Source organism: Dendrobates tinctorius, unplaced genomic scaffold (genome assembly GCF_039654945.1).
Source record: "Dendrobates tinctorius isolate UK_male_01 unplaced genomic scaffold, ASM3965494v1 ptg000021l, whole genome shotgun sequence".
Taxonomy (NCBI): Eukaryota; Metazoa; Chordata; class Amphibia; order Anura; family Dendrobatidae; genus Dendrobates; species Dendrobates tinctorius.
Window position 1 is genome coordinate 40,569,827 of NW_027361689.1, and position 12,236 is coordinate 40,582,062.

Sequence of the window (12,236 nt, forward strand, 5' to 3'; positions counted from 1 at the left end):
ACTAAAATATAAAAACAATATACCATACCTGTCCATCATTCTGTCCCACGCCGTAATCTATGTCTGGGGGATAAACAGTTTTCAACCTGGACAGTGCCAAGATGCGACCGTCCAGGCTGAGAACCACTGATGAATGAGTTGCTGCAGGTGCAGCCTCAGAGACTTTAAGATTATTAAAGGAGTCTGTGTCATTCTTTCAATTAAAGGACTATATTCTGGCTGTGTCTTTATTTACCACACACCTACAGTCATGGCCAAAAGTATTGACACCCCTGCAATTCTGTCAGATAATACTCAGTTTCTTCCTGAAAATGATTGCAAACACAAATTCTTTGGTATTATTATCTTCATTTAATTTGTCTTAAATGAAAAAACACAAAAAGAATTGTCCTAAAGCCAAATTGGATATAATTCCACACCAAACATAACAAAGAGGGTGGACAAAAGTATTGGCACTGTTCGAAAAATCATGTGATGCTTCTCTAATTTGTGTAATTAACAGCACCTATAACTTACCTGTGGCACCTAACAGGTGTTGGCAATAACTAAATCACACTTGCAGCCAGTTGACATGGATTAAAGTTGACTCAACCTCTGTCCTGTGTCCTTGTGTGTACCACATTGAGCATGGAGAAAAGAAAGAAGACCAAAGAATTGTCTGAGGACTTGAGAAACCAAATTGTGAGGAAGCATGAGCAATCTCAAGGCTACAAGTCCTTCTCCAAAGATCTGAATGTTCCTGTGTCTACCGTGCGCAGTGTCATCAAGAAGTTTAAAGCCCATGGCACTGTGGCTAACCTCCCTAGATGTGGCTGGAAAAGAAAAATTGACAAGAGATTTCAACGCAAGATTGTGCGGATGTTGGATAAAGAACCTCCACTAACATCCAAACAAGTTAAAGCTGCCCTGCAGTCCGAGGGTACAACGGTGTCAATCCGAACTCTCCGTCTGCATCTGAATGAAAAGGGACTGTATGGTAGGAGACCCAGGAAGACTCCACTTCTTACCCCGAGACATAAAAAAGCCAGGCTGGAGTTTGCCAAAACTTACCTGAAAAAGCCTAAAACATTTTGGAAGAATGTTCTCTGGTCAGATGAGACAAAAGTAGAGCTTTTAGGGCAAAAGCATCAACATAGAGTTTACAGGAGAAAAAAGAGGCATTCAAAGAAAAGTACACGGTCCCTACAGTCAAACATGGCGGAGGTTCCCTGATGTTTTGGGGTTGCTTTGCTGCCTCTGGCACTGGACTGCTTGACCGTGTGCATGGCATTATGAAGTCAGAAGACTACCAACAAATTTCGCAGCATAATTTAGGGCCCAGTGTGAGAAAGCTGGGTCTACCTCAGAGGTCATGGGTCTTCCAGCAGGACAATAACCCAAAACACACTTCAAAAAGCACTAGAAAATGGTTTGAGAGAAAGCACTGGAGACTTCTAAGGTGGCCAGCAATGAGTCCAGACCTGAATCCCATAGAACACCTGTGGAGAGATCTAAAAATGGCAGTTTGGAGAAGGCACCCTTCAAATATCAGGGACCTGGAGTAGTTTGCCAAAGAAGAATGGTCTAAAATTCCAGCAGAGCATTGTAAGAAACTCATTGATGGTTACCAGAAGCGGTTGGTCGCAGTTATTTTGGCTAAAGGTTGTGCAACAAAGTATTAGGCTGAGGGTGCCAATACTTTTGTCCGGCCCATTTTTGGAGTTTTGTGTGAAATGATCAATGTTTTGCTTTTTGCTTCATTCTCTTTTGTGTTTTTTCATTTAAGACAAATTAAATGAAGATAATAATACCAAAGAATTTGTGATTGCAATCATTTTCAGGAAGAAACTGAATATTATCTGACAGAATTGCAGGGGTGTCAATACTTTTGGCCATGACTGTATAGGAATAGTAATGGATAGGTGTCTTATAGATGCCTCTCCATTACTAAGCCATGGGCTTGATGTCACCTGACAATACAAAGGTGACATCAACCCCCCCAACTATCACCCCACTTGCCACCGCTACAGGGCAAGTGGGAAGAGCAAGGCGGCAAAGCACCAGCACCAGAATAGGCGCATCTAACAGATGTGCCTTTTCTGAGCAGCTGCGGGCTGCTATTTGTAGACTGGGGGGCCAATATCTATGGCCAGGGCCGGCGTCAGCACCCGGCGCACCTGGGCAAATGCCGGGGCCCTGGCGAGACAAGGGGGCCCACTCACGCTGTCTGGGAATTGATACCCGCGGCCGCCACCACTCCCCCCATGTACCGACCCCATCCTCACCCTGCCAGAGACCCCACCGGCCACTGCAGCCCTGATAAATCCCAGCAATGACAACAGTCCTGCTGGGCATCTCTGCACGCACAGGACCTGAGATGAGGTCACAGTAGGGGAGGAGTTGGATCACATGATCAGGGCCCTCAGTGTATGCAGGACTCGGCTGTGCTGGTTGTCATGCTGCTGGATGAGGTGAAGTTTATTATGTGTGGGGTCAGGAGGGGTTTACAGGGGGGATGTAGCAGAACTGTGTGTGTACGGAGCAGAGTTGTGTGTTTGCGGAGCAGAACTGTGTGTGTATACGAGGTCTGGGGAGCGGAGGTGTGGGGAGCAGAGCAGCATGTGTACGAGGTGTACAGAGCGGAGCCACATGTGTACGAGATGTGGGGAGCGGAGCAGCGTGTGTACGAGGTGTACGGAGTGGAGCCGTGTATACGGAGCGGAGCTGCGTGTGTACGAGGTGTGGGGAGCAGAGCAACGTGTCTACGAAGCGTACGGAGCGGAGCCGTGTGTGTACGGAGTGGAGCCGCGTGTGTATGAGGTGTACGGAGCGGAGCCATGTGTGTACGAGGTGTATGGAGCAGAGACACGTGTGTACGAGGTGTGGGGAGCGGAGGTGTGGGGAGTGGAGCCGCGTGTGTAAAAGGTGTGGGGAGCAGAGCTGGAAGTGTACTAAGCGGAGCCGTGCATGTCCGAGGTGTATGGTGGGGAGCATTCATACCTCTCAACCGTCCCAGGTCCAGCCGGACAGTCCCGATTTTGAGAGAGAGACTGCCCCAGCCGGGAGTTTACTTTTCCCACGGCACAGGAGTACACAGCGGAGCCCCGAGGAGCACTTTAAAACTCGCACGTGACTTTATACTGGAAGTGTCGTGCTGGAAACTGACCAGAAATGAGGTAATTTTGGGAGGAGATTGAGATGGAACCATGGAGGCACTTCAGGGAATGCTTCAGATCCATCATCGTGTCCTTCGACAGCGTGAACAGCGGGATCGCCTTGGACTCGGGGATGTCAGCCATGTGAGCGGATCATGATATGTCCTGCATCGGGAGGCTCAGGTGGGCACTACAATGGGAGCCGGGCTGCTATGGTATCTCTAGAATCTTTCTTTCTATCTGTTTCTTTCTCTCTCTGTTCTCTCTAATCTTTTTTTTCTTTCTCGCTCTCTGTTCTCTTTCTTCCCCTCTTTATCTCTGTTCTTTCTTTCTCTCTCTGTTCTCTTTCTTTCCCCTCTTTCTCCATTCTTTCTTTCCTCTCTTTCTCTCTCTGTTCTTTCTTTTTCTCTCTCTCTTTCTTTCCCATCTTTCGCTCTCTGTTCTTTCTTTCTCCCTCTTTGTTCTTTCTTTCCCCTCTTTGTTCTTTCTTTCCCCTCTTTCTTTCTCTCTCCCTCTCTGTTCTTTTTTCCCCTCTTTCTTTTTCTCTCTGTTCTTTTTTTCTGTCCACGCTTTCTTGCTCTCTGTTCTTTTTCTTTCTTTCTCTCTGGTCTTTCTTTCCCCTCTCTCTCTGGTCTTTCTTTCCCCTCTCTCTCTGTTTTTTCTTTCTTTCCCCTCTTTCGCTTTGTTCTTTCTTTCCCTCTGATCTTTCTTTCTTTTTCTTTCCCCTCTTTCTTTCTCTCTGTTCTTTTTCTCCTCTCTTTCTCTCTCTCTTTTCTTTCTTTCTCTTTCTTTCTCTCTGTTCTTTCTTTCCCCTCTTTCTTTATTTCTCGTTCTTTCTCTCTGTTCTTTCTTTCTCTTTCTTTCTCTCTACCTCTCTGTTCTTTCTTTCCCCTCTTTCTTTTTTTCTCTCTGTTCTTTTTTTTCTGTACACTCTTTCTCTCTCTAATCTTTCTTTATTTCTTTGGTTTTTTTCTCACTCTCTCTGTTATTCCTTTCTTTCTCTGTGTTCTTACTCTCTTTCTCTGTTCTTTCTTTCCCCTATTTCTCTCTCTGATCTTCCTTTCTTTCTCATCTTTCCTTCATACGTACACTACTAATCAATAGCCTCCATCACATGAACGTGTTTTACCACAGAGCGTGTGTCTGTGTGGATCACATGCGTGTCCATGTGATCCACACGGAGACAAGTCCGTTTTTTGACCAGCACCATGGATGCCACACGGCATGAATCGTGGTATGTGTTAAAGGGGGGTCCACTGAGACTCTTTCGCCCGGGGCCCTCAAAAACCTGGAGCCGGCCATGTCTATGGCCCCTTACCAGCCTGAGAATGCCAACCCCCAGCTGTCTGCTTTAGCAATGCTGGTTGTCAAAAATTGGGGGATGCCACGTCGTTTTTTTTAAATTATTTATTTAAATAATTAAAAAATCAGCATGGGGACCCCTCTATTCTTGATAACTAGCCTTGCTGAAGCTGACAGCTGAGATTTGCAGCTCCCAGCTGTGAGTTTTGTCTGGCTGGTTTGCACATTTTTGACAGTGTGGGAACCGCTGCTCCTACTCTCACTGTAATTAGCAGCAGCAGGCGTGGGATGATGGGATCAGTAGTCCCATCAGCTGACAGCAGTGACCAGAGGTAAACTTTATACCTCCGATCACAGCTGAGCACTCACGCTGTCTTTTGACAGCGTAGGAACCGCGCCTCTCTGACCGGCGGGGATGATTTCACCTCCGATTAGAAGCGATATTTGCCACACTGCCATGCACATGACAGCGTAGCGAACACTGGATGTTCAGGCCCCCCATTCAAGTAAATGGAGTCCAGGTTCGGGTACTGTTTTGGTACCCGAACTTTTTGTAACTGTGTGCCCGAACCCGCCGGATCCAAACATCCAGGTGTTCGCCCAATCTCTAGTTTTGATTACTTTGAGAGGTGCAGTTTTTAGAATGTTGTCACTTTTTGGTATTTTCTGTCATATTGATCCCCCAAAGTCACTTCAAATGTGAGGTGGTCCCTAAAAAAGATGGTTTTGTAAATTTTATTGGAAAAATGAGAAATCGATGGTCAATTTTTAACCCTTATAAAGTCCTAACAAAAAAATTATGTATCCAAAATTTTACTGATGTAAAGTTGACATGTGGGAAATGTTATTTATTAACTATTTTGTGTGACATATCTGTGATTTAAGGGCACAAAAATTAAAAGTTTGGAGATTGCAAAATTTTCAAAATTTTTGCCAAATTTCTATTTTTTTCATAAATAAACGCTAGTCATATCGAATAAATTTTACCACTATCATGTAGTACAATATGTCACTAAAAACAATCTCAGAATCATTGGGATCTGTGGGATCTGTTGAAACATTACAGAGTTATTACCACATAAAGTGACAGACAGTGGTCAGAATTGTAAAATTTGGCTTGATCATTAAGGTCATTGGCTCAGTCACTAATGGGTTAATGTGACCGTATATGGATCACATAGTTTCTGCTGAAGGGGTGAAGCCGTCCCGGGAGAAAATTGCTGCAGTGCAGGATTGGCCTACCCCGATGACGGTGAAAGATGTCCCAACATTCTTAGGGCTGACTGGGTATTACCGGCGCTTCGTGATAAATTTTACCCGCATAGTGAACCCTCTGCTATAACTTTTAAAGGGGTACCCTCAGGATCCAAGAACCGGACTATACGATGGGAAGAACGGCAGGAAAAGACATTTCAAGATCTGAAGAAGGCGTTGACGGAAGCACCTTTGTTGGCTTATGCGGACTTCTCTCAACCTTTCATTCTCCACACCAACAGAAGCTTGAATGGACTTGGGGCTGTTTTGTCGCAGATGCACTATGGGAGAGAGAAGGTGATCGCTTATGCAAGTCGGTCCCTTCATGATACCGAACGAAATCCCAACAATTACAGTTCCTTCAAGCTAGAGCTGCTGGCGTTGGTGTGGGCTATGATGGAGAACTTTGCAGAATACCTCTCAGGGTCTGAAGTACTGGTGCGTATGGATAACAACCCTTCGGCTTATTTGGAACATGCGAAGCTAGGAGCTCTGGAGCAAAGATGGGTGGCTAGAATGGCAAAGTTTTGATACAAAATCACCTATAAAAAAGGAGCTGAGAAAACTCATGCTGACGCCTTATCCAGGGTAAAATATGAGAAACCTGAGCGGAACAGAGATGAGGAATTAGAAGATGAGGAGATTCCCAAGTTCTGAGATTCTGCCAGGACGGTGGTAGCAACGCAGTAACATGTGCAAGTATTGGCCCGGGAGGGTGTCTTAGGACGATCCCATGATGAGTGGGTTCGGTTACAGCAGAACTTGCCCAACTAAGACAGTGGGTGACGTCTAAGCAACTTCCCAGTCAAGGAGAGAGAATTGCCCTATCTCCAGAGGCTCTGCGAATTCTTCGACAATGGGAAAGAATCCAAATGAGAAATTGACTACTGTATCAGAAGGTCCAACTACAACGGGAACTGGGTGTTACCTGGCAGATGGTAATTCCGGACATGCCATTACCTAAGGTGGCCACAGATGTGCATGAAAGAGGAGCACAATTTGGTGAAGAGAAAACCTTTCAGTGGTTACAACGAATAGTTTATCATCCTCGACTGAAGTGGAAGAGATCTGTAGGCTATGCAGGAGTTGTGAGTTGTTGAAACTACCAGAGCAGAGAGATCCTATACAAACCATCGTGACTTCTGCCCCTCTGGAGGTGCTAATGATAGACTACCTGACTGTTGGGCTGGCTCATCAAGGGTACGAGTATTGACTGGTAATGACAGACCACTTCACGAAGTTCGCTGTCATGACTCCAACACATGATCAGATTGCTGAACCCGCCGTGCATGCCATCTGTAAAAATTTAATTCAAGTATACGGCTGTCCAAAGCGAATTCATTCTGACCAGGGGGCCTGTTTTCTAAGGAAAATGATGGAAGAATTACACCGTCTGTACCAAATAGAGACGTTTTGCACAACACCGTATCATTCTCAGGGGAATGGAGCCTGTGAACGGTTCAACCACACCCTAATTCAAATGCTGAGAACACAGGAAGAAGACCGGAAGGTCCGATGGCCCGAATTCGTAGCTGAGTTAGTATGGGTGTACAACAACCGCACGCATCTAACCACCGGTTACACTCCGTAAACCATGCTATTTGGTCAGGGAAAGAGATAACTGAGCTGGAGCTGGATCCAGAGGAAGACTACCCATGGACGGGGGTGACCACCTGGGTTTGAGAACATCGCCATCATATGCAGACTTTGCATCGCCTGGTGCGGACCAGATTTCAGGAATTGTAACATGCAGAAAGAACTCCACTGCGGGGGACAGATCTCCAAGCTGGCGACCGTATACTGGTACAAGAAAAATGTCCTCGAGACAAACTAGAGAACTGGTGGGAGAGAAACCTATATCGGGTAAAACAGCGAATCAACTCGAAAGGGCCCGTTTACGAAATTCAGCCTGAAGGAGACGAGAACTCCACCACTCGTATAGTTTACCGGAATGTGCTTCGGCTCTGTCAAAGGATCCTGATCAAGTGGAAGAGGTGCAAGATGCTCCTGAAGTATCTCCACCTGTAGCAGCAGATTGTGAAGAGGAAGAAAGTCCTGAAAGGCCATCCAAAGATCTATGGGAGGGGCAAGTACCTGAAGTTCCTGAGGAGTCTGCCCCTTTGGAAACAGACGTGCCACCGCCTTCACCTATGCAACCTGATTCGACCACCCAAGGCGACTCTGCCACTCCTTCTGATTTACGGGGCTCCGAACTAACAACAGCCGGAATACCACCCAATAGATACAATCAGGACCAATTTATTTGGCAGCAAACTGTCCAGGAAAAAAAAGGCTGCCAATGCGTTTTACAAGAACACTCGCCCATGGAATGGTGAACAAAAAGAGAGGGGGAGTGTAGGAAGATGTACCGGGCCGGTGGTACCTCTCTTGCATCTGTTCCGCAACTATTGGGGCTGTCACCATTGTTGCCGGGGGAAAGCTTTCTGACCCGGACAGACCTTTGCACTCGACTGTAGGGGCGTGACAGAGATAAAAGAGACGGTGCATGGGAAAGCAGGACACTTGGCAGGAAGACAGGGGGCGCAGCAGGAGAAGGTTGATTCCCTCTCCATGGAGCTACGTGATAATCTGGGCCTGCGCTGCAGCTCCCCAGCCTTTGCACACACTGTCTATGAGTGACTTATACCAGTGTGTCCGCCAGGGCTGTGGAGTCGGAGTCGGTGCTCATTTTGGTGGAGTCGGAGTCGGAGTTGGAGTCGGTATAAAATGGACTCCGACTCCTAAAATATATAATAAATTGGGTACAGTAATTCAATGCAGGATGTGCTGAATATTTTTTCATAGGAGTTTGGGAAAGTTATGAAATGTCCTATAAATGGCTGTTCTATTCCTGATCTAAGGCTACATTCACACACAGCGTTTTTCCTGTGTTTTTTGAGGATACGTTTTTCAGCTGCAAAAGCTGATCATCTTTTTAAAAAACCGCATCACCTGAAAGGTTTTTGAGCTCATAGATAATGTTTTCAATAGCAAAAGCAGATTAGAAATCTGCTCTATCTATCCATTTATCCATATCTGTCTATCCATATCGTATCTGTACCAAAAAGAATGAAAACCGGGTAGTACACCAATATATATTCTGTTCTATCTAAATATCTTGATTATTGGATCATAAAAATGATTAAATGTCTGAGGTTCACATTGTACTATAATAAATTTTTCACTTAAATATAAGCAATATGTGTGGGAGTCGGAGTCGTGGAGTCGGAGTTGGAGTCGGAGTCGGTGTAAGGGAAATTGAGGAGTCGGAGTCGGAGTCGCAGGTTTGGCTTACCGACTCCACAGCCCTGGTGTCCGCTCACTCCTGTCACCGAGAAACTGTCCCACTCCGTTCCGCTGACTACCGGGGGCGCGCGGCCTCAGTCTGACCACGTGAATCATACAGAGCCTGGTCACTTCACCCCCTCTGCCGCCACTGAACTGAGTCACACTCTGGTGGTGCCACAGACTACTACACACCTCGTACATCGCTCCTTGAATGCAGTTCCTCGCCTAGGAGAGCCAGGCAACGCCACTTTCGTCAGGAGACAGTGCCTAAACGGCCTCAGTCTGACCATGTGACCCATACAGAGCCGGGTCACTTCACCCCCTCCGCCGCCACTGAACTGAGTCACACTCTGATGGTGCCACAGACTACTACACACCTCGTACGTCGCTCCATGAATGCAGTTCCTCGCCTAGGAGAGCCAGGCAACGCCACTTTCGTCAGGAGACAGTGCCTAAACACCACCGTAGGATTTCACACTTCCCCTGTCCAGAAACCATCAGACTGATAAGTTTACCTGTTTCATAAACATTCATTTTTACCCTTATATTATACTCCGTTTTACTCCCCTCATAACTCTTTCTCTCCCTGCATGGAGTATCCCCTGTAATAAACGCTTTAATTCTTGCTCTGCCTCCTGCTCATCTCTGCATCCCGCGTACCTGTGATTTCTGCAACCTCTGACTCATGGTCAGTCAGAAGTTGCGTCACAGCATGTCAACGCCAGACCAAAGTTGCACCAGGAAGAGCTGAAGACAGCAGCTGGTAAGGTGCAGGGACCTTTTAGTTGCACCATTCCAGCACTGAAAAATAAAAGGACGTTGGAATTGATGCTTTTATAATGCAGGGTAAAAAAGTGAATGCGCAACAGATCATGGAAACAAAGTAAAGGTGACAACCCCTGAGGGGCCTATAATGAAACCTATTACAGAAAACCCAGTAACGTGTATAATTTAAGAATTACACAGTCTAATTTTTTACCACTTTACAGGTGTAAAGAACTCAAGATCAGGTTATTTATTATTGTTTTTTGTACCTTCTTTTTTTATACAATATTTTTATAATTGATATTTTATTTTTTCTTATTCCTTCTTATAAAAACTTCAATATGAGGAGATATTTTCCTTTGGCAGGAGATTGTGCAACTCAATTTGCGCCTACAGATGGTAAATTGATAAAAAGTGAATCAGAAGTGAGAGAAAAATAAGAGAATCTCGCCTGATGTGGTTGTGCCATGAAGGGCACAATTACATGTAACGCATGGGGAAGAAAAATAAAGAGTAGGGGACTGTGAGTAGCTGGCCTTGTTCTAAAGACTATTGGAACAATTCCCGTAGAGAGGAGTCCGCGGCTCTAAGGGATGCAGACTTTTTCCAGCACGGAGCATCGGTTACGTTGATCTTAATGTTGTGTTCTATTAGAGATTTGCTTGCTGTGTTTTATTTAGAGATTTGCTTGCTCATCAGCTCAGCCTCAGGAATCAATGTGTCCATTCAGTGACACTAAGCAGACCAAGACATGTGGGCTGGATCTTATGCATACATAAGGCCAGACCCAAGATTGATAATCAAGGAAACCAATCATTCCATTACTCTCATTAGTGTCTCAGGGGCCTCAAGCCATTGTTTTCCCAATCACTAGTCCCTTGTGTAGATGGGGATAGTAGACCCAGAGCAGCAATCACCAAAGGAGGTCTCACATGCAGTCCCAGGTGCAGGGCTGTTTCCTGAGGGCCGGGCTCAATTCTGCGGGCAGGCAGGCAGCCTGGGGTATTTAGGACACTGACAAAGAAATGGAGGGGGTTGTTGCTGACTGGAGTGGGAGTGGAACACATGCTACGGTCATGATGTACATCATCTGGAGGAACATAGGCTGTGACTGCAGACTATACAGGTGAGAGATACCAAAAGCTGTGGGCCAGCCAAAAGTTGGAAGACAGTGGGTATCGCCTGGTACTGGGGCAGTAGAACTACCGATCCTGGGTTGGGATCTTGTGAGCTGAAGGCAATGTATTTTGGCCATTTACCTGGAGCTGCTGTATTATTGTGGACGGAAGGAATAAAACTAATTACATCGGTAACATGCCAAGGTGATTATTACAACCCACAACCTCAGTTCTTCACAGTGACTTACCAAAAATGTAAGAACAGTATCACAACATGTTTCGCTATGTCCTGCCTCCATCAGATGCATGACTCCTGGTTTGGGATTTTTATTTAAAATTATATATATATATATATATATATATATACTATATATATATACTGTGTGTATATATATATATAGATATATATCGTGGTGCAGTGACCGCTGTGTCCGCTAGGGGGCGCTGTGTGGGTGTCCCAGGACAGCAGTATAAGCATTTCCATTACCCTGATAGGTGTAGGATACTGAAAGATCATAATGATCAGCAGAGGTACTGTTGAGTAGTACGTTCCATTACAATATGTCAGGGAAGCCTGTGTGTGGCTGTATGCAATAGGACCTTGTGTGAGGTCATAGTCATGTGATCACCTGTGGGTGTGGTTATGGACCATATAAGGTACCTGAGGTCTGGTCACAAGGGGTGAATGCTGGGACCTGATTGGTCTAGTTTGGAAGGTCCCGTGTGGAGAAGGATCTCCTCACTAACAGCACGTGTAGACGCTGTGACTAATGGCGATGTGTGCCTGACCGTTCCCAGGGAGTGGGAAGGAACTTTTGCAGTGTAAAGCAGCATGCAAGGTAACCCGGAGACAGGACTACAACTGAGAGACTGTATAGCCTGCTGGCTAGATGAAGCACAGCCTGTGTGACTAGGAGGGCTATAGGGGAGCAGAGCTCCAGTGTGAAGATACCCTGCTGTCTGCTATAAGACTGTTGCATGTTACTGCTGGAGGTTTATGAAGGATGAATAAACCTCATGGACTATGATTTGTTGGAAAATCCTGTGCCGGATGTGTTTTTGATCGCTGCAAGCGAGAACCTCCTACTTACATGACAGCGCTACCTCACAAATGGTGGAGAATTGCTAAGGGCAATATAGTAGCCTTGTTGCTGGGGGCAACGGAAAAGGACTGCCAAAAAAAAAAAAAACTTTGTTGCTAAGGGCTGCGGTTCCCACAGCACATGTTGCAGTGCTGGCAACGCTGAGCCAGGAGGGCTGACTGTTGTGAAAGCCGTATACTGACAGCAGCTCAGTGAAAGAGACTGGTAATTGCTAGGGTGCCTCTGAGGATAAGAGGTACCCGAGGACCTGTGTGGCTGACACAGGTAACGAC